Source organism: Marmota monax, unplaced genomic scaffold (assembly GCF_021218885.2).
Source record: "Marmota monax isolate L192 unplaced genomic scaffold, Marmota_monax_Labrador192_F-V1.1 WCK01_AAM20220418_F8-fsc00015, whole genome shotgun sequence".
Lineage (NCBI taxonomy): Eukaryota > Metazoa > Chordata > Mammalia > Rodentia > Sciuridae > Marmota > Marmota monax.
This window is the reverse complement of record NW_026692194.1, coordinates 545,343-569,542: the sequence shown is the minus strand read 5'-3', so window position 1 is coordinate 569,542 and position 24,200 is coordinate 545,343.

Here is a 24,200-nt window from a genome sequence, read left to right as displayed (position 1 = left end):
GGAATTTAAATTATGTCCCAGCTTTCTTCATCATAGTAGAAATTATGACATATATATTTCTTATTTGTATGCTTAATTCTAAAAGCAAATATTTTTAGTTAATCTTTTGAGAGGAGGGTTTCCTAGTATCTTGGGAAACTGGAGACATGAAGATATTCTCTTCTTGTTTGTTTTATTTATTATTTTTAGAGACATGAAGTTCAGGGGGAATACTTGTGTATTAACTCTGCTTTTTCCCAGGTTGAGAACAGCCTTATTGATACCCAGTTTGTTTCTAAAACTGTAAGATCCTAGTGGTTGTAAAGATTCATTGTAATTAAAGCAGATGGATTGTAAGTATGATTCTTCCAGAATGGTGATGTCAAATTGAGCATAGAGGGATAGTGACTTTCTTGCAATTAATATGTGCAAAGTTCAGTGTCACTGATATTCCCTATGGAGGGCGAAGTTGCACACTGTCCTGCTATATCCATCCCTGCTCTGTGAGGTCACCTTATTCCCAGTAAGTTGTCCTTGTTGGCTAGGAGTCTATAATGGTGTGTGTGTGTAGTCTCTTTATACTCCCTCATCGATGCCTTCTACCAGTCTGCAAAACTAACCTACAAAGCTATACCTCTATAAAGCACATGGAAAGAAAAGAAATAATTGTTACCGATGTTATTATTTGCCATCGTATGTACACAAAAAATTATTATCATAGTCAACAACAGTTGTACCCTTGTGTTCTAGACCCTGTCTTAGGTACTGGCAATTCAAAGAACATAGAGTTTGTGTTTTCAATGTGCTTGCAATTTATTTGGGGTAATAGGATATTTAGTCATCTCCTTTAAGAATTTGTCCAAATGTCTAATGGCCACCTGGGCCACCCCATTTAACATTTCAGCTTTCAATACCCACAACATTTCTAGTCCCCTAACCCATCTTTGTTTTTCCCATTACATTCATTTCTTAATGTACTGTGTAATTTGTCTATGTTTATTTTTCTTTCTTCCTGCTTTAGATTGTAAACAAATGGATTTTTGTTCATTTCTTTCACTGCTAATCCCTAATGCCAAGAATAATGCCTGGAACATAATTGGTGTTCAATAAATATTTTTTAAATGGATATATGATTACTTGAACATTCAGAATCATGACAAAAAGAATATTATATCATGGGCAGTGCAGAGTTTTCAGGATGAAATGGTAGGGGAAAAAATGTATTGTTGGCAATAACTCCAGAGAAGTTCAGATATCAATGAAAGCAACAGAGGTTTGTTTTGGAGTGTATTGTTATCGTAGTGAGAATACCATACATGTTTTATGGGCAGGAAGAAGGAATCTGTATAGAGGCAGACTCAGAAAGCTGTGAATATGAAGGAATGGATATTTGTACTTCTGTTAACATTATTTAATTTAACTAAAAGTATTACAACAGTGATTCTCAACTTTGCTGTTCATTGGAAGGCCCTCTGAAACTCTTCATAAGGATAAGTACTGGACTTCATCATAAACTAACTGGTTCAGGATAGGGCACTAGTGTTAGTATTGAATAGACCCTATTTTAGTTAGCCTTCTTGATGCTGTGACTAAAAGACCCCACCAGATCAATTTTAGAGGAGGAAAAGTTTATTTGGGGGCTCATGGTTTCAGAGGTCTCAATTCATAGACAGCAGCCTCTATTCCTGGAGGCTCAAAGTGAGGCAGGACATCAAGACATAAGAGTGTAGCAGAAGGAAGCAGCTCACATAAAGATCAGAAAGAGAGACTCCACTTGCCAGATACAAAATATATACGCCATAGTCTCGCCCCCATTGAACCATTTCCTCTTGCCACACCTTACCCATTTCCAATTACCACTCTGTTAATTCCATGAGGGATTAATTTGCTGATTAGGTTAAAGTCATAACCCAATCATTTCTCCTCCAAACCTTCTTGCATTGTCTCACGTGAGCTATCGGGGTGGGGGGGGGCACCTCACATCCAAACCATAACAGACCCCCACACTGGATGATGGGATGCTGTCGAAGAAGAGCTTTTGGAGAGCAGGTAGTGTGAGCCGACTTTCACGGATCCAATGACCAAGTCAGTCCAGCCCCAATGATGAGAATAAAGCACATTTGGAGGCATCTCGAAAGAAAATTAATCATTCCAAAGTTTGGGATTAGTTTTTGAGACTCTCTTTTCATGATGCATAAAAGATGGAAAGCCATGAATAGAAGTAGTCAATACTTAGGGCTGAGGCTGTGGCTCGGTGGTAGAGCGCTGGACTGGTGCATGTGAGGCACAGGGTTCAATTCTCAGCACTGCATATAAATAAATAAGAGTTTATCAACAATTAAAAAAAAAAAACCAAAGTAGCCAATACTCTTTGAAACCATAAAATTGTTAGTATAAAACTTCTACCACCCCATCATAATTATTTTTGAGATTCTGAATTTCATTAGGTATAAGTTTAGCAGCTCACACTGGTGCCAACTGCACCATCAGACAGCTTCCTCAGATGATGTGCCATGGGGAGCCCACAAATGAATACCTCCTATTGTGTAATGAAATTAGAAATGAACTGCCAAGGACAGGAAAAATAAATGTACCCAATGGAAAATTTTAATCTAGCATTCTGAATAGATTAAAACAATTCTTGTGAAAAAGAACAAATGAGGTTGAAATTGTAAATTATTTAGAAATAAGAAACGAGCAGCATTATGTTAACTAAAAAGTAAGAAGAAGATTAAAAATAAATGAACTGAGCAGTTTGCTCAAAACACTGGACAAAAGTGATAAACCCAAGGAAAGCAGAGAATTAACATGAGAAATAGAAAGGTGGCCCATTTTCAGAATATAGTATTTGGCTTTAATTGGAACCCATTGTAGCCATTTTAATCATAGTCCTTCCCTGTGCTCACCCCAGTTTTAAAAATCAGCTAATCCTGTCGATGTAACCCCAGCTCCTCCACTCAGGACAATGGGGACCGCTGCACTAGGGATAACAGCAGATGGACTGCAGCTCAGGGGCACTTGCTAGCCAGGTTAGATAGCACTCCCTTCTGACAGGAGTAAAGCTTGCTTACCCACCCACTTCTGAGCACGTGTTTGATTTCTTGGAGCACCTCGGTATTTCTACATTAATAAAATAAAATCTTGAGATAATAGACTAAAATTAGAAAGCAGTAGACTTGATCAATAAGACAAAAAATAGAGTTGTCTTTGAAATGCTCAATCAAATAATTATTAGCAAAAAAGGGACAAATATTAGAAATGAAAAGGGTTAAAACTACAAATATGGATGTTTTAAAATTCTGTAAAAGGATATGTGCACCTTTATGTCAGTAAATTTATAAATCTTAATGAATACATGACTTACTAAAAATATAATTTACTAAAATTTACTTTAAAAGATTTTTAAATCTAAATAGATCTATAGCTACAGGGAAATGCAAAGTATTCAAAGGTTCTACTCCTAATATAGTGCTAGATCCTGGGAATTGCAAATGAATTCTACCAAACTTTTACTCAATAAATAACTCTCCTGTTAGAACTACTATAGTTGTAGGAAAACATAGCAACTCCCCAATTCCTTAGCTGAAGACAGCATTGAAAAATTTATTTTATCTCAGTATGAATGAACATAGGTATAAAAATCCTAAATAATTTCTCAGTTGACTCCAGCAAGGCTTTTAGACTCCTGACCTAAAAGGATTTGTGCTGAGAGTGCAAAGTTACTTCAGTATCAGTAAATCTATTAACCCAATTCATCACATTACCAAATTAAAGAAATGGCATGCTCTCACAAGAGGCCAGATAAGTTACTGATAACTCAATTTTGTTCCCTTTGAAAAACAAATAAAAGGAAAGCTAATGGTAAGCTAGCAGTGGAATAGTACTGATTTGCCTGGATGAAAGAACACATTTTAGGGGCTGGGGATGTGGCTTAAGCGGTAGCGCGCTCGCCTGGCATGCGTGTGGCCCAGGTTCGATCCTCAGCACCACATACAAAGATGTTGTGTCCACGGAGAATTAAAAAATAAATGTTAAAAAAATTCTCTCTCTCCCCCACTCTCTTTAAAAAAAAAAAAGAATACATTTTAGTTTTCAGAATCGAAGCAAATGTCATAGGGAAACCAAGTAGCGTTCCTAAGAGAAACAAGATTGTCCACTATCACCTCCACTTTTTGTGTTCTGGGGAGTCTTCCTTAGGAAATAGAAATGAAAAGAAATGATAATTTTATGTACTCTATGCAACACTGCTACTTAGAAAACAAACAAACAAAAGTCCTGAAAAAGTTATTAAAACAAGTTTTTTTTTTAAAGAAAGTGGCTAAATACAATATCACCAACACTTGACAGCTTCCCTGTACACAAGCAATAACTAGTCAGAAACGTGAGAAATAAGCACCTTATCTAGAATGATCAACAAAAACCCAAATGCCTAGTAATGAACCTGACACAATTGTGCAAGACCTAAACAATTAAAGTATTGAAACTGAACGACACGAAGGACTGACATAAATGAAGATGAACACATTTCTAGATAGGAAAATGCAGTGTTGAAAAATATAAATTTTCCCTAAGTTAATCTATCCATTTAGTTGCAGTATCACTCAAAATTTCAAATAGATTTTTTTTATGGTTTTAGACTTTGATTCTAAAGTCACTTTTTAAGGAAAAAAGCTAGGCAAATTAATAATTTTTGTACAAGAACAATGGGAAGATTTGCCTACCCTGTCAAATGTTTATATCTAAACAGTAGAGCTATACACACTTTTTTTTAAAAAGAGGTGTTGGTTCAACGAAAGACAAATGGATGAATAAAACAGAATAGAAACTCTGAAAACAGATCCAGTGTGTGTTTTGGGGGGGGGGGTGATTTATGAGAAAAATGCAATTTTAACTCAAGAGGGAGATTTTAAAAAATGATGACTTTATACTCTTGGCTTCAGAGTCTCAGAAAAATAAAATTCAGGTGGATTAAAAAACAAACCTGCAGAAAAATATTAGAAGGAATTGTAAAACAATCTCTAATGTTGAGGAAAGCCCTTTTAAATGAAAAAAATCATATTTTAAAATCTATAAAGAAAATAATAGACATATTTCAGTCATAAAAATGGGGATCAGCCAATCTATTTCTCTTATTGTGCAGCAAGAGTAAAATTGATTCTTTATAGAGATTCATCCTCATTGAATATGCAACTGAACTAGAACCCATGCCATGAAACTCCTTCTTCTACTGGCACTTAATGCTTCTCCAATGATTCAATATTTAGGCCAAAATTAACAGCACAGAATGTTCATGAATCTTATTATGAATATTGGAATATAATTCAAGTACTTTATACCAGTCTAAGATGGAGTAAATATATGGTTTCAATAAAGATTTATGGGTAATAAAAAAAAATTAGGAAACCTTTGTTTCAATTCTGAAGCAATAGAATGAGAGAAAGTATTTGCCGCACGGGTAGTATATACATATTTTTTAAAAACCTTACAAATGATGCAAAAGAAAAGTGGACAAGAGACTGATAGATGATATCAACAGTTTGCCAATGTGTATATGAAAACATATTCAGCCCTTCCAGTAGTTAAAATGATGAAATAGTTCCTGACCATCAGATTTTCAAACCTAAAGTATTTATAATTTTCAGTGATAACCAGGAAGTACTAATTGGTCAGGTCTTTCTGGAAGGCAATTTAGCCATACCTATTAACATTGAAGTACTTGACTCAGCTGTTCCTATTTTAGAAACTGTCCAGCAGAAACATTTGGATCTCAACATAAAGGTGAATACGTTGGCTGGGCCCTGTGGTGCATGCCTGCAATCCCAGGGACTCAGGAGGCTGAGATAGGAGATTCCATGTTTGAGGCCAGCCTCAGCAACTTAGACCCTGACTCAAAATAAAAAGGATTGGGGGTATGGCATAGTGTTAAAACACCCCTGGATTAAATTCTCAGTACCAAAAATAAACAAACAAACAAACAAATAAATAAAAGAATACACCAGGAAATCCAGCTCTATATCTGTAGCAAGAGACAAAAGGAAAACAAGTAAGCAAACAAAAGACAAAAAAGAAACAACCTGAATATCTGTCAATAGGGAAGTGGTTATAAATTAAATAGTGTCCATACTATGGAATATTATGCCACCATTAAAAAAATTAGGGGCTGAGTTGTGACTCAGTGGTAGAGTTCTTGCCTAGCACGTGTGGGGCACTGGGTTCGATCCTCAGCACCACATAAAAATAAATAAGTAAAATAAAGATATTGTGTCCATTTACAACTAAAAAAAGTTTTAAAAAAAAGGTTGACTTATGTACTAATACAGAAATATCTCCAAGAAATGGTGTTTTTTTAAGGACATCATTGAATAATAAGCCCAGTGCGATTCTATGCAGAAATGAAGTATATTTGCCTATGAGTAGAAAAAATGACCAAGATGGTACATAGATAGCTGTTACAGTACTTAAGAATGAGAGTGGATATAAGGAGGGAAAGGTTGTAGGGATGGACTATCAAATTCAATCTACATATTAATATATTGAACCTTATAACAACACTGAATTCAAGTGCCATTTGCCTTAGAAAGATGTGTGTATTCATATATAATACATATGTGCGTATATATGTATATGTATATTGCTGGGGATACCAACTGAGTCTGGGAGTGAGAGAGACAGCATGCAGTCTCAGAATGAAGCCTATATTATTTCTGATGCTAGAGTAACATTTCTATCAACAAAACTATTTTGGTGACCAGGAGTCATCTTCCTAAGCTGGCCCATGGGATTTTATCAAAACATAAATTAAAACAAAAACTATTTTACTGGTTAAATCATGAGAGATCTTACAGATTCAAGGCATGCTCCATGTCATGTGTGTTAAGCAATGAATGTCCTAGTCCAAATCTGATGGCAGAACTTCCCCAGGACACTCCACATTCCAGGCACTTAACAATATAACCCTGTAAGGCAATTTTGGGTGAGGGGTTTATACAGACTGGAGGTGGAGGAATATCATAAATAAAATAGGAGCCAGTTTAGTGATGAATTCTCACTCTTTATCCCTAAAGGAGTCTCACCTTCTGGGATCTCCTGATGTTCTGGGTCCACTGTGAACAATGAATGACCTGGATTCTCCTGTACCTTAGTGCTTGGATTCTTCTTCTTGTCTGAATCCTTAGGTCAGCAGATGAATACCAGCATGTTTTCTGTTCTACATATTATAGCATGGAAAGGTAAAGAACCAGGAGGCTAAGAAAATGCAGGTCAAAGAATTTGAGCTATTATGTCTCCAAACAACCCCATCCTGCCCGAGGGCATAAGTGGGGAACATGGAATATTCCCTAATTGCGTTAATGCTAATTTAATGAAAGGATATCATTGGAATTCATCTCTTTGGCTTTAAAACAGAAATCTGATATTCCAAAACTGAAATCAAGCAAACTGTGTGCTCAGCACCCTCAGTTACATGCTGGAGAAATTTACCTTCTTTTGACAGCGTTGACAGGAGATAATATCATGTTACTTGGTAGGTCTCATTAATAGCTGCCCAATCAATCTGTCTGGTTTTCTTCTTAGATACAGCACTTGTTATTTCTAAATAATGGTTGACATCCCAAGATGGTGCTAATAATACCCATGCCTAAATATTAACCATGCCACCTTATTTTTAAAAAATGTTCCTTTCTTGACTTGGCAGGTTTAGTGATCTATGAAATAAACCATTATTTGGGATTAGCAGTCAATATTTATGTAAACATTTCCAATTCAAAGATGTAAGTTTATTTTTACCAAACTTTTTTTTTTTAACTGGCACGCTGACTGTTGCCCCCTAAGGTGATAAAAATCATCAGCACTCTAAGAAATTTTGTTTTAAACAAAACAGAAGTATCTATTTGTCCTATCAGAATGAATGTAAAGTTAATGTAATTTCCTGCATCTGTACTCTACACATCACCATGCCAATGATGGCTGCTGTTGGTTTGTTTTAAAGAACTTTTGAAGCCTCCCTGGGAGAGCCAGCCCTTCAGGGAAGCTGCCCCACTCCTTGAATCTGCCTCTCTGAGAACAACAATGCACAGGAGAGGACCTCAACATGGCTACATGATGTGACCTTTCTGGTCCCAGCAACTGGCCCCTGATTACAGCCAAACCAATAATGCTCTCTCCAGGGAATTTGTAGTGGGTGAAGAGAGAAACAAGGAGTCAGAACTGGAACACTTTACACTTCCGACTGTGGAAAAGCAGGTTCTAGAACGTCCATTGTGGAGTCTTTGGAGCTGACTCAGTTCCTTGGGTGATGAAAGCTTCCTTTCTTTTTTCTTATTTTCCTTAGCTAGGAATGAATGTCTGTTGCATTCAGCAAATGGAGGGGGACTTATATTTATTACATTGAAGCATAAATTATGATTAAGCTATATAACCAATACTATGATTATTTGAGAAAATTTTTGTCACAAATTGTTAATGATCTTTCTTTTCCTGTTCTTTCTCCAAAACTTAGTAATAGAGGACGCAGACTGAAGTAGAACTGCTGAAGAGTTAATTTCTAGTGTTGTCTGTTTAAACGTCTGACATAATGCTGTAACATGACATTCTGGTACTTTGCTGAGTAGTGAGTCTCATAGTTTATTCAGTTATACAGGTGCTTTGTCAGTGCTCCCTGAGCTCCAATATGTACAGGGTTTCTCAAAAGAAAGTTTCCTTGGCTCTTCAGACCCCAGTGTGCAACACGTTGCAAAAACTTATATGTTTATTATTAGAGATTTATACATACATAGCTTTAAGCTACATCAGTTGGGAGGGAAGTTTCAGGTTAAGTAAGCAAAGTAGGTAAAGAGGAACTGGGTATTTGGGAGTTCTAGGTGTTAAGAGGACAGATCAGCCTGAGCCTGTTGAATTCATTCATTCATTTTCAGTACAGGAAGTTCTCTGTGAACTGCTGAGCACTAAATACTAATGCTATGAAGTTGTACTGAACTCTGTAATTCCTGTATTCATTCATTTATTCATTCATTCAATAGCTACTTACTGATCTCCCTTTAAGTGCCAATCTCAATTTGAGGCACTGGAGTGACAAAAATCCTGGCCATCTCAGAGCTGTCTCTCAAGTGTATGCACTTCCTCTATAACATGACATGCCTTGGTTGGTTCTAAACTGGATCTAAAGTCGTATTTGTGAGAGGGCAGACAGTTGTTTTTCTGCTGCCTGGCAACTGCTGTATTTCAGCCTTGCCACATATATAAATGCATTAACTAACCTCTTGGGAACTGAGCCCAGATTCAGAACACCAAATTTGGGCTTTCTCAGAGCAAACAGCTCAGAAGGAGAAATGAAGTTTCCAAGCAGTGGAGATAAATTAGCCATAGAAGAGAAGGTCAATATTCTCTTTGAGCAGGTGCCAGCTCTTGCCATACCATATTTCTTCACCTGCCACAGCCTAATAGTGCCTGGAACTGAACTTGGGAGTCTCCTCCGAACTATGGATGCTAGAAAAGACACCACTAGTTCCTCCTTGTTAAGATATATTTCTTTTACAATAGCTAATGGCAAATGTCTCACACTCATATTTCTTCTTTTATCCTCCCCAACTTTAAACAAGTTCAAGGAAAGAACTCAATCCTTCTTCTTCTTCTTCTTCTTTTTTTTTTTTTTTAACTTTTTTGCAGTGCTGGGAGTCCAATCCAAGACCTGGCACATGTTAGCAGTGCTCTACCATTGAGCTACACCCCCAGCCCCAAGATCTCAATTCTTATGGGAATCTGCTCTCCCTCTCTGGAAGAACAAATTGAGGACTGGAAAACAGATGATTCAGGCAAAACTAAGCTCATGCTGAGAGTTCCAGTAAGACAGCTAACTCAAAACCTTAGCCACAATAGTGACTACAGAACAGTGAAGTGCAATTTACCATAAAATGCCTGTGGAAATGGCATTTCATTTCATGGTGTAGTGCTTCGTGACCTTCATCTTTGCTGACTACAACTTTGCAAATAGGCAAATATGTAAATACAAACCAATCTCTTCCTCTGCCTACATGCATCCTGTCGCTCTTTGTGGGCTTTTGTAGATTCATATCTGGCCATATTTCATTAAGGACCCAAGGCAGCTTATGGAAATACATAAGGTGGGAAACAGACGACAAAGGAAATGTAAAAGCAGGATAGAGAGCTGAAGCCAGGGTCAAGGTAATTCACAGGAATGTATAGAATAAAGAAGAGAATGGACTGGGATAAGATTGGATAAGGCCAGATGGATGTTCCTGTCATCTGTGTGAGACAAGCATGGATGACACATGGCCATGAGGTTCTTTGGGTAACAGAATCTCCCAGGTGGCCACCAGGAGGTAGAGATTGTCTTCTCTTTTAAGTGTCCAGACTACTGAAAGTGGGGTTCTGTGCCTGGTCTAGAAAAGAAATTGGAAATTGGTGGGGAGGAGGGAGGGAAGGGAGCAGGAGATTGCTTGGGTATCAGAAGTTGTCATTTCTCTCCTAAACTATCCTCAGTGGATTTCCATAGTCAACAGCAGTCTTTCCCAAATGGATTTTTGATTCTTTAGGAGGTTTATAGGTGAGACTCAAAAAAGCAATACAATGATGAAATAAATTTGAGAAATGGCCAATGTAAATCAAGTTCTCACTTTGAGACATCATTGTCTAGCATAAGCAAAATTTTATGGTGAATTTTTAAAATTGGATTTATTGTATATACTATGTATATACAATAAAACTTATATAACCTTGCTTTCTCCACCCAAAAAGACTTGTTGAGTAGCTAGAAACTTGGCAAAATTATTCTTGGCACTGAGGATGAAGAGATGAATAAGACAATGCTCTTTCCTCGATGGAGGTTACGGTTTAGGAGGATGACAGTTTGGATCTACAGTTTGGATCTGGAGAGCCCCCGAAAGGCCATGTGTTAAAGGGTTGGTCCCCAGCCTGTGGTGCTATGGGGAGGTGGTAGAACCTAGTGGGAGGTGGGGTCTGGTGAAGGGTTTTATGTCATTAGGGTTTGACCTCAAAGGGGACTGTGGGGTCCCAGTCTCTTCCTCTCTCTTTTTGCTTCCTAGCCACCATGAAGTGAGCAGCTTGTGTCTCATTGCGCTCCAACCACGGGCTCAAAATCAATGGGGCCACACAACCATGAACTGGAATCTTCAAATCTGTGAGCCAAAATAAATCTTTTCTCCTCATCAGCTGATCAATCAGGTATTTGTTACACTAATCAAAAGCGGAGTAGCACACCCACAAAACAGAGACTATGTTAGTTGCAATAAATGCTATGAAGATAAAGCAGAAGAAGAGAGAGATGCAGAATGGGGGGAGGGGGCCAGTGGTGGTGACTATTTAAGATGAGTGGTCAAAGAAGGCTCCCTGAGGAGTGATATTTGATTAGAGACCAGAGTAAAACAAGGCAAGGGCCTTATGAAGATGTAGGGGAAGAGGATCAGGCACGAAGACCAGGGATGGGAAGGAGTGGGAAGGAATGAGAAACTTAGTTGGTTTGTTGTGTACCTGTTCAACAGAGAAATATAAGATACCAGGTGAAAAATGAGTAATCTGGAATCTTAGATTCTGGTGGTGACTAAGCCTACAGGGTCGAGAGTATAAATCCTGATGGATGGTGTCAGCTCTAATTGCAATTGGTCTGTGGGTAACTGAGGTTGTATTGTCCTGTAGAAGAGGAAGAGGGAGTATTACCAGGGGCATTCACAGCTCTGTGAAGCTCCCTTATTTCTGGTTGAGGGTGCTGTCCCCAGAGGGAAAGGATGGGTCATGCTGGAAGAGTCATTAAGAGTCTAGTTTTCTTGAGGGCGGGGGCTGTGTTTTCTTTTTCTCACATAGTACTTAGCTCAGTGCTGCATACAAAGACATAGCTTATTCTCTGTGTTTGTTCCAGTGAATTGAATTTACATCTTGTGATTTCTGAGAAATGAATACTCTAGAAGAAAAAGTGAGACTCTAGCCAACAAAATCCAAGTCCATATCAGCTGTCAGACAGATCAATTCATAATATAGGAGAAATTTAAACATTTCTATCATCACCGTTAATAGCACCCAAATTATAAATGTTAAACTTCAAAAGGAAATAATGAAGAACTTGTATGCATATTAATGATTATGTATTATACATTCTGGTATGTAGATAACAGGAAGATACTAAAATAAAAAATTAGGCTTTTATGGATGTTAAGTATGCATTTGAGTCTTAGTTTCCATTTTTAAAGTCCTATCATTTTTATCTGATTCAATCTAATAAAGTAATTTCTTCTCTGTATTCATCATTGTACTGAAAAAAAAAATGAAAAACCATTGAAAATTGTAATTAATCATGCCCTTTAAGTAATGTAGTTTCTCAAATTGCTGACAAGTTGGCTAACATCCCTGAAATTCTCTGTGCACCTCTTGGTCAGACTTATAACCTCAGAAAGGATTTGTTTCATCATTATGACTGAAAAATAATTTATTGGATGAAAGTAGTAAAAGATTCATTATCGTTTAATTTTATTGCCAGAAGACGCCTTTACTGAGGAGTGATGTTGACTGTAAAAGCATGTTTACTGTAACTGGAGTTAGTGATGTTATGCCCTCATGTATCAAGTGCCATCAAAAAATACAGAAGAATATTTATCAGTTTAAATTTTTATCATTTAAATTTTTTCTTCATTTCTGTTAAGGTCTTTGTTCTTTGTAAATCTTTAGGAAACTATGATGTATCAAAGAATGCTGAAATATTATGATATGCCAACAGTTTCACATTAGAGAAAACAGACAAGCAGAACAAATACAAAAACCACCCAAAAATCACCACCACCTTCAGTTCATCACTAGTAATTCCCTTTTGGGGTACACTATTTCCATTCTGCAACTGATAAATTAAAAATTAGAAATGTTAAGTGAGTTTACCAAAGCAACAGAGAGAAAATAGTAGAAGTGGTGGTTCTATGAGGGAATGGTTGGTGACTTAGGCCTCTTTCTCATTTGCTCTATAGCAATAGTTCAAGTGCCCCCATCTAATCTGCCAAACTTGACCATTCCCTGTAAACTGCTTTTAACTTTTGAAGCTACCCATAATTAGTAGTGATGGGTTCATATATAGAACCAGTCTTCCTGCCTGAACCAGCCCCCCTCATGCCTAAACATATAAATAAAATGAAATGCCATGAGGTTCAATTATTATCATATGCTTTGCTTTGCTTCAGTGCCCCACTTTAGAATATAGACAGATAATGACAGATCAGTTCAATTATTGGTCCTACTGAAATCCATCATCCTAGTGATCTAAGGTCTTATTTGCTAGATTTGCTACTTAAAAGCCCAAGACACAATAAAGGAATAAAATAGATGCCAAATTGGCATTATTCTTTTGGTGATAAATGAAGTGTTTCTGAAAGAGGAGATCCTGATTAGAGATGTAAGGATCCCAAGCTGCTAATTACAGTTGACTTCCTGCCTTTGAATGTCTTCCTGTCTCTGTCATTGGCAGTGACTGACAGCTGGCTTAATAATCAAATTCAAGCACTGTTTGCTTTTCATGACCTTTACTGAGAAACGAATTTTCGAGCTCTGGACATGAATAGAGCATTTTAATTTGGGAAGAATAATGTGTTTGCATCATTCCCAGCAGCCCTTGGATCTGATTACCTGTGTTATTTCTGCAGTCCACTTCAGAGTGGACTTCTGGAGGATGGCTGATAGTTGAAGCCATTTCATAATTAATCTCCAGCTTTGTCTCACCACACACACATCACCCCAAAAAGGGCATATTTGGTTTTGGTTGAATTAATGTGGGCTCTAGCAGACCACTGCTTTCGTGTGCCTCCAAAACCTGTTTATTTTGATCACTTAAATTTTTTCTTCATATTCTGTTAATGTCTTTGTTCATGTTGGTTGATATGAACAAGTTAAGTTTTTCTAGCATAGCCATGATTTTACCTTCCTCATCTTATGTTTTTCCTTTCCTTGGTACTCTCCACTGCCCTCTACCGGCGAAGATCTTGTAGTGCAGCAGCACTGAGCTACCATACCCCAGTGACCTTTGGGTTTACTTCTGTAAAACGGGCCTAGCAAACTGGCCACCTACAGTTGTTGAAAGGTAGAGCAGTAAAGATGTATATAATGTGCCCAGCATGTACTGGGTAGGCACATGTAACTGCTGCGGTTATTTCTTATGTATCCAAAGTCCTCTCTATGGTCCTGATATGTGCTCTTTGCAGATCACCACCCCCCCTGCCCTTTGTTTTAATCCCCCAAATACTTTCTCAAATACTTCATAGAGAATTAGTTTTCTAAGAGAAAATTTCCCCTCATCATCAGGATCAGTTTGGTTGTTGCAGAACATGCTGGGTTGTTTCTTTCTGGTTGATATCTACCTTGGAACTTCTCCAGTGGTCTTAGGTCATTAGGTGCATGCAGCCTGTAAAGACCTCAGGGGCTATTGGTGGCAACATCTGTAAACAAAGCCTACAGGCTTAAGAAGCTTATGTTCAGGACTTCAGGATTGCCAAAGATGTATAGCCAGGGGTGACTACATAAATTAGCACAACACTGGGACATTTCTGAAAGTGAATACTAATTTTTTTAGAATTCAGTGATTTTTTTTGCTTTTACTTTTTATTTGTTCTTTTTGAATATACATGACAGTGGAGTGTATTTTGACATATCATACATACATGGACTGTAACTTATTCTAATTAGGATCCCATTTTTGAGGTTGTGTATGGTGTGGAGTTTCACTGGTTGTATATTCATGTATGTACATAGGAAAGTTATGTCCAATTTATTCTACTGTCTTTCCTATTCCCATCCCCCCTTCCCTTCATTCCCCTTTGTCTAATCCAATGAACTTCTATTCTTCCCTCGCCAGCTTTAAAAATAACCAGTGAATTAGTTTTATTGTATTTACTGACCTACAAAATTGATTTATTCAAATAATTTTTTGAAAATGAATTCTTTTTAGAAACTTAAACATGAGTGTACAATTAATCAAATTTTAAGATTTTCTTATGTTATTTAAGTATTAAAAAATTGCATAAGTACAATATTTATTCAAAATACATATTCTTGTAGTTTAGTCAATTTCATAGCCATATCTGTCTCTTATTCTGTGATATCAATATTTTACTGAAGAATCTGGCTTTTCAATATGGTCTTATTTTAATTTTTTTTCATTAAGTTACCTGAAGTCTTCAAAGTTGCATTGTTTAGGTAATCAATCTGAAATTATTTGACTTCGTTTTTCTCTTCTCTGCAGAACATAACATTGTTAGTAGAGAAAATACTTTGCCTTAGATTCTGAGGTACCCACTAAGTAAGATTAGAGAAAATTCTGCTAAATGGAGACTATTCCCAAGTCTATTTTGTTTAACATTAATAGGAACAATGTGTCGACACAAATATTTTCAGAAGTACTGTCTTTTATCTCTATTCAGAGTATTCCCAAGGATTTTTACAAAATAGACTCATTAAAAAATGTTCAGTAAAGAGTTTTAGATGTTGTAAAGTCTTAGGTCTACTCAATTTCATTTCTTTCCAGTGTAGGATATAAAGGTACCAAATTACAAATAGCAACTCCATCAAAAAACTCTACTCTGAGGAACCGGAAAGCCATAAGACATATAGAAAACAATAAAATGGCAACATAAGTTCTTCCCTACCCATAGCTACATTAAATGTAAGTAGATTAAACTACTTCCTAATCAAGACTCACTTTAGATCAAAGGACATACAAAGATTAAAAGTGAATGAATGAGGGCTGGGGTTGGGACTTAGTGGTTGAGTGCTTGCCTCACATATGTGAGGCACAGGGGTTCGCTCCTCAGCACCATGTAAAAAATAAATGAATAAATAAAGATATTGCAGCTTAAAAAAATTTTTTTTAAAGTGAATGATTGAAAAAAGATATTCCATGCAAATAGTAACAAAAAGAGCACAGGAGTGGTTATACTAATATCAGACAAAATGGATATTAAGTCATGGACTATTATAAGAGACAAAGGATTCTATTATATAGTGATTAAAACATTAATTCATCAAGAATATTAATAATTATACATGTATATGTACCAAACATGAATGCTACTAAATATATAAAACAAACATTAACAGAATTAAAGGGAGAAACTGATCTACAAAAATGAGAGGTTACTTATACCCCCTTCAATAATCAATAGAACAACCTGATAGAAAATCAATAAACAAACTAAGGACACAAATACCATCAGTGATCAACTAGACCTAGCAGACATAGAGGGAACATCCACCCAACAAGAGTAAAATGTACATTATTCTCAGGTACATGTGGAACATTCTTCATGATAGACCATATATTAGGCCACAAAACAAGTCAATATATTTAGGAAAATTGAAAGGGGACATAATAGATGAGGATGGTGGGAACATGGGGTTAAGAGAATAATTCTATAAAATGAGGCCCTTGTTCTGACTTCCCACATGCTTTCTTTGCCAAAAAGCCTGGCCTGAGGGAACAGGAAATGTTACATTCCTCAACAAACTGAGGCAGGGGGCAGAAGGCAGAAGGCCTGACACTCCCTGCAGATAATGAATGGTGGGGGTGGAGAGAGGATGGTGGCTGGTTATCACTGGGTTGCTAATAGTTAACCTCCAGGATCCCACTTCCCAGCTCAGGGGGTTGAAATTCCCAACACAAGTGATTACCCTCTGTGGTCCTGCTCCTTCTTGTCCTTAGGCACATAGAGAAGAAAGAGAAGGTGGGGGGATTTGTGTGGGGTCTATAAAAGAGCAAGACACACCAACTCCTATGGGTAACCAGCTCTGGGCTCCCCTCTCCCTGGAGAAATCTCTGCCCATTTCTGAAATAAAACTTGCTTTCTACTCTTGCCTCAGTGTTTCTCCAGTGTTAATCTTCAACACTATGGGACCTGTTTCTGATCTACAAGAACAATATCAAAACCATACAATTTAGCATTAAAAAAATGGAACCCCCCAAAAAAAATATATGGAAAAAGAGAAAACACAAGGGAAATTATAAAATATCTTAAGACCAATGAAACCAAAACACAACATACCAAAAGTTATGGGATGCAGCAAAAGCAGTATTATGAGGGAAATTTATAGCTATTAACACATTACAAGACAAGATTTAAATCAGCAAACTAAATTTACTGAGAGTAAACATAAAGCTAGCAAAAAAGAAAAGGAGATAATAAGATTAGAGCAAGATAATAAGAGAATAAAAAACACCAAGAATCAATAAAGCAAGAGATGGTTCTTTGGAAAATGCAATAAAATTTACAAAATTTTAACTTGATTATAAAAAAAGAGAAGACTTAAAAAACTAAAATCAGAAATGAAACAGGTGTGCTGTTGCAGCCAGTGTTACAGGAATAAAAAGGATTATGAGATAAAACCCTGACAGTGTATACCAACAAGTTTTGTAACCTACTGGTGAAGCCAGATTTATAGATAGGTAGTTAGTGTAGTCAGGTAAATCGGGTCTAATATGGAGTAAGATGAAGCAGCTCCCAGCAAACGTGGAAACACTAATCCAAAAGCCCTTCCTGCCCAGATTACTCCTTCAGCTCACCTGTCCCTAAACCCTCGGGGGCCTTCCCACCTACATTCCATCCCTGCAAAATAACAGAACAAAGGACAGGAATGTGACAGGAATGCAGGAAAGCTGAAAGAAGACCTTAGCTATAAAAGAGGGAAGACCTCCCCCTTCCATGGATTCCACCTCTTGGGTCCCCTTCTTCCTCCAGGAGAAGTCTTTTCTGCTGTCCTTTAATAAAGCTTCTACATTCCACTCTAAACTTGCCTCAACGTGCTTCTCTGGTGTTATACTTCAGCATAGGGGAAGTAAGGACTCCTCACTGATAAACAGCAGTAACACTGGGAATGGATAAATTCCTAGAAACACAAACCTATCAAGACTGAAAAATTCTGAATAAGCATAATTAGCACAAAGATTGAGCCATATCAAAACTTCCCCATTAACAAAAGCCAGGACTTGATGACTTTACTGGTGAATTCTACCAAACATTTAAAGAAGAATTAATACCAATCTTCCTCAGAAATCTTTCCAAAAATCAAAGAGGAGGGAATACTGTCAAACTCATCGTGACAGCAAAGACACTACAAGAAGAGGAAACTTTCATATTCCATATTCGATATCTGCAGTGAAGACTGATGAAGAAAAAGCATCTGAGAAAACTTAACACCCCATCATGAACAAAACATTCAACAAATGAGGAACAGAAAGAAATTTACCTCAACATCATAATGCCCACCTGTGAAAAACACAGTTACCATCATACTCAATGATGAAAACCTGAAATATTTTCCTCTAAGATCAGGAACAAGACAAGAATGCAAGGTTTTACCACTTCTATTCAAAAGAACACTGAAAGTTCCAGTAAGAGTAATCAGGCAAGAAAAATAAAAGGCAGAAAAATTGGAAAGAAAGAATTATCTCTGTTTGCAGATAACATGATCTTACATGTAAAAATCCCTAAAGATGCTACCAAAAAAAAAAAAAAAAAACCCCAAAACAAAACAAAACAAAAACCCTTTTGGAAATACTAATGAAGTCAGCAAAGTTGCAAGATAAAAATTGAACACACAAAAATAAATTGTATTTCTATACACTAACATCAAATAATCTGAGAAGGAAATTAAGAAAATAATTCCGATTACCATAACATCCAAAAGAATAAATTTAAATAATGAAGTGAAAACCTTACACAATAAAAAATATAAACTGCTAAAAGAAATTAAAGAGAATAAAAATAAGCAAAAAGACATTTTGTCTTCATGAATTGGAAGACAACATGCCAATACTACCGAAAAGGATCTACAGATTTAATGTAATCCCTATCAAAATTCCATTGACATTTTTTGAAGAAATAGAAGATGTATCCTAACATTCATACAGAATTTCAAGAGATCCTGAGTAGACAGAACAGTCTTGAAACAGAACAAACTTAGAGTTTTTTTTCTTTTTAATATTTGTTTTTTAGTTATAGGTGGACACAATATATTTTATTTTTATGTGGTGCTGAGGATCAAACCCAGTGCCTCATGCAAGTGCTCTACCTCTGAGCCACAACCCAGCCCCGGGATTAAACTTCTTGATCTCAAAACTTACTCCAAAACTACAGTATTCAAAACAGTGGAACTGAGAACATAGCTCAGTGGCTAAGTGCTTGTCTAGCATGTGAAAGGCCCTGGGTTCAATTCCTGGTACCTTAAACAGACAAACAAACAAAAAACAGTGTAGTGCTGGCATAAAGATAGACATTTGGACCTATAATAGAGAGCCCAGAAATAAACCTTCATCTTTAGGGTCAAATAATTTTCAATGACAGTAACAAGACAATCCAATGGGGGAAGGACCTATTGTTGTTCTTGTTGCTTTCCAACAAATGGTACTGGGAAAATTAGATTTCCTAATGCAAAAGAATTCAGTGTATTTCTATGTCATATTAAAAAGTTACCTTAATATGTACCAAGACCTAAGGCTGGGTATATAGCTCAGTTGGTAGAGTGCTTGCCTTGCATGTACAAGGCCCTAGGTTCAAGCCTCAGCAATGCTCATACCCCTCCCTTCCCCCCCCCCCCCAAAAAAAAAACAAGACCTAAACATAAGATCTAAAAATTACAAAAGTATTAGAAGAAAACATAGGGAAAAACTTCATGACCTTGGATTTGACAAAGCTTTCTTGGATATGACACCAAAGCACAGACAACAAAAGTAAAAATAATTAATAAGACTACATCAAAATTTCAAATTTTTACACATTAAAGGATGTAATCAAAGAAACAAAGGCAACCTACAAAATGATAGAAAGTATTCGAAAATATTTGCATATTGTCTATTTGATAAGAGACTAATACTGAATACACATATCATCTTTAAACTCTTATACCCTAGTAAGCAAAAGTCACATGAGCTGATTCAGAAGTGTGGTAAGGACTTGAATAGAAATTTCCCCCAAAGAAGATATATGAATAAACCTGTAATCCCAGTGACTTGGGAGTGAAGACAGGAGGATTGCAAGTTGGAGGCTAGGCTGAGCAATTTACTGACACCCTCAACTACTTTGTGAGACCCTGTCTCAAAATAGAAATAAAAAGGACTGGGATTATAGCTCAGTGGTAAAGTACCTCTGGGTTCGATCCCTTGTACTAAAAGTAGATAGATAAATAGATAGATAGAAAGATAGATAGATAGATAGATAATTAATGGCCAACACTTATAAAAAGATGTTCAGCATTACCAGTCAGGGAAAAACAATCAAAATCACAATCACATGTATTAAGGTGACCAACATCAAAAACAAAATGTAAAAAAATAAGTGTTTGTGAGGATGTGGAAAAAATTGGAAGCTTGTTTCCCTTTGTGGGTATTAAAATAGTGTGCTTAACATTATGACAGTTCCCCCCAAAATTAAAAACAGAATTACTACATGATTCACCAATGCCACTTCTGGGTATATAGTCAGAAAGTATGATCTCAAACATTGAAAGTAATCTCAAACAGATATTTATATACTCATGTTCATGGCAGCACTATTCACAATAGCCAAAAAGTAGAAGCAGCAACCACGTCCATTGACAGATGATTGAATAACAACCCAATCCATACATCTATTCGATATAGAGCACTACCCAGCCTTAATAAAGGAGATTTTGACACAAGCTATGACATGGATGAAACTTGAAGACATTATCCTCAGTGAAATAAACTAGTCACAAAACACAAATGTTGTTTGATTCCACTTCTATGAAGTAGCTAGAGGAGTCAAATTCACAGAGGCAGAAAATAGAATAATAGTTCCAGGGAGTGGGATGGGGAAAATGGAGAATTGTTTAATTGGTATGAAGTTCCGATTTTGCAAGCTGAAGATGTTCTGGAGATCAGTTGCTAAACAATGTGAATATAGTTAACATTATTGAACTTTACAGTTAAAATGCTCAAGATAATAAACTTTATGCTATATGTTTTACCACATTTTGTAAAAAAAAATGTTTTCATAAGTAGAGATATTCCAAAGCACTATCAGAGTTTAAAATCATTTGATTTTTTTCAGTCCCTCTAGCTTTTACAGGAATAAATGTCAATGCTTCTGTTTAGAAGTTTAGCTTTCAATAATTGCTATTTTTTTAAAAGCTTCAAATTTTAAGTTGCTTTGTTGTTACAGTCATTGAATCCTTTAATTGAAGATTTTAAATTGTTTATGCTCAAAAAGCAACCAAAATTTAGAAGAACTATACAATTCTAATACAATTAGAAGAGACACTGATTGACAAAATTGTTCTCCAAAAGCACAAACATTTCCAAATCTGACAACAGAAAGCACGAAACAAGTAATTTTATCTCCAACGTTCAACGTATTACTTGAATGGCAAGAGCATTTACAATGTCAAATGCTTCCCTTTGTTAGAATCATCTACCAAAAGCTTAATAATTGTGCCTCTAAGTGTTGAGAAAAGGATCAAATCTTTTTTGCAATCAGCTCAATTGACTTTCAGTAAGAATCATTTGATGATTTTTCTTTTATAAATAGAGTCAATACATGAATAACTATCACTTCATTTGTTTGCACACATCGAAAAGTGGTGAATTAAGGTAGAAATATTAAGGTAGAAATCCTTCTGAAATAACTCAGAAGGATGGTTATTTAGCCTAAATCACAAGTCACATGTTACGGGTAAAGCTCAGTGGCACAGCGCTTGCCTAGCAGGCATGAGGCCTTGGGTTAGATCCCAGCGCTAAACAACAGCAGAAGAGTCATAGGCCATGGAGTGATACATAAACACATCATCTACAGCTGGACGTGAGAAATTGGGCATACTACCTTTTTAAAATAACTTCTCATAGTAGGTCCTGGTGCTTTTATAGCAGATTGGTATCATCTTGTTTTCATGTGGTCAGTGATGTCACTATGGCCCCCACAGTGGACAATTATTATCAAATTCTCTAAGTTGCTTGAAGCATCTTGCAGGCCACAGCATGGGCCATGGCACAAATGGCCAGTTTCCCCAGCAGCCAGCAGAGATACCACCAGCAAAGACTTTTTCTACCCTTGCCCACAGACATGTGGATTTGGGATCTCTGGTTCTAAAATGTTTATTTTTTTCCTCATCCAGCCTTGTTAAAGTGGATTTCTGTGTCTGATCCTTGGCTTTCTCTAGGCAATTTCAAATATCTTTTATATGTACCCACTTACTTTCTCAACCACCTGTGTCAAGCAAACTGCTGCTTCCCTTCCTCCAGCAGAAGTGGAAAGTACAACTAATAAAAGGCAGCAAAGGACTTTGAACCTAGATTGGCCTGATGATAAGATTCATGATCTGTCCAAGGCTCCATGCTGTCTCCTCTTATAACTAAGCCATGATGGGAACACAGATGATGGATGATAATAAGAAATGCTGTTGGTTGAGAGCTGCCAGGTCCTATAGTAAGCATTTTAGGATCTGAAGCTCTTCAAAGTTTACAAGTTGCTGTTTCAAGATGCAAAGCTTCCATAATTTTTATGCAGCAATTGACAATTAATACCTATAAACATTTCTTCAACCAACCCCTCAAACCCATTGCTGCCTAAAAACCTACATGGCGCGAGAACAGATTGGATCTGTGACTCTCCTTGACACTGCTGGGCTGTACTGGTTCTGCTCCCTGGGTCTTCCCATTTACGGACCAAGCAGCCACTTCTGAGACATGTTGTTCTTAAGCAGAAGACAGGAACTCAGAAGGCTGAGCCAAACCATCTAAGTGGTCACAGAGAGTATGCTTACTCACTTTCCATTGGCCAAGGTGAGTCAGATGACCAAGCCCAAAGTCTACCAAGGTGAGACATGGGACCAGGCCCAAAGAGGGTAGTGGAGTCAGGAAAGCATTCTCTACCTGCAGACAAGTGTGAACACAGAATTATTAACAAATAATACAATCTAATCATTGACCAATATCTTGAAAGAAGAATGTGTGTGGGGTGTGGGGGGGGTATGGGGGACAGGGTGTTTACAAGACACATACACATTGAATGAATCATTAATCACATTTAAAATAATCAAAATCTAGCAAAAAACAATTTTGCTATTTTGTATATTAGATAAACAAATCTCTTTTTCTGAAATACCCTCCCAATTTCTGTTTCCCTTTTCCTCCCCTTAAGACTACCATTGTTTAACATGGGACTTTACATACAAGTCATCCCACAGGGGATACCATTGTTTCCTAGACGCCCCACTTTGCTTTCCAAGGATGCCAAAATCTGTGGATGCTCAACTCCCTTATATAAGATGGCATAGTATTTGCATGTAACTTATGCAATCCTCCCCTACAATTTAAATCATCTCCAGATTACTTACAATATCTAGTACAAGGTAAATGTGATATAAATAGTTGGCATACAATATTTTTTAGAAAATAATGATTAGAGAAATATCTATACACTCAGTTTATAAAATACTTTTGATCCACAGTTGGTTGAATCCACCCATGGCATAACCCGTGGTTATGGAGAGCCAATTATATTAAACAGTCAATAAATGTTAATATGTTAATTTTTCTTATTGATTTACCTTTTCTTCTTGAGGTGATTTTTTTTTTAATGTAGTCTTTCAAATAGCAGGCAGTCAAAAGAGGGAGTGAGTTGAATTGAAGACAGGAAAAAAGAACAGGAGTTTGAAGGTGGTTGTTGATAAAGAATATCTTTATAAGGCCACCTTTCCTGATTCAAGGGATCACAAAAAAATAAATAAATAAATAAAATAAAATAACACCTTTACTGAGATTTCCTCACAACTTTAAGAGCTAATAACAGCCCCAGATTAATTAAGGCCTATATTTTTTATTCAATACATTTTGAGCTCAATTAATCTTGCTACTTTTATTCTTCTTCTTGATTTTTTGGAAATTAAAGAAAAACTTAACATATTTTATTATTTTCCTAGCCAGTTCTTCCTGGAGGTGAATCCCAGGCATGTGTATAAGGAAAATGTTTCTCAGCTGATTCTGATGCACAATTCTTATTTTTAAACTATGTTAATACAGGTAACAAAACAAAACCTCAAGAAGACTCAACATTCTCCCCAAACAAAACTGAGAGCTGGGAGGCCAGTCCTGTATCATCTTCTGTTCTTCAAATCCCTGCTTTATTTACCTCACCAAAACAGAATGGGCATGTTTCTAGTATGAAAAACTTAAGTTTGAATTCTGGCCCTGCTGTTTACTGTGTGTGACTATG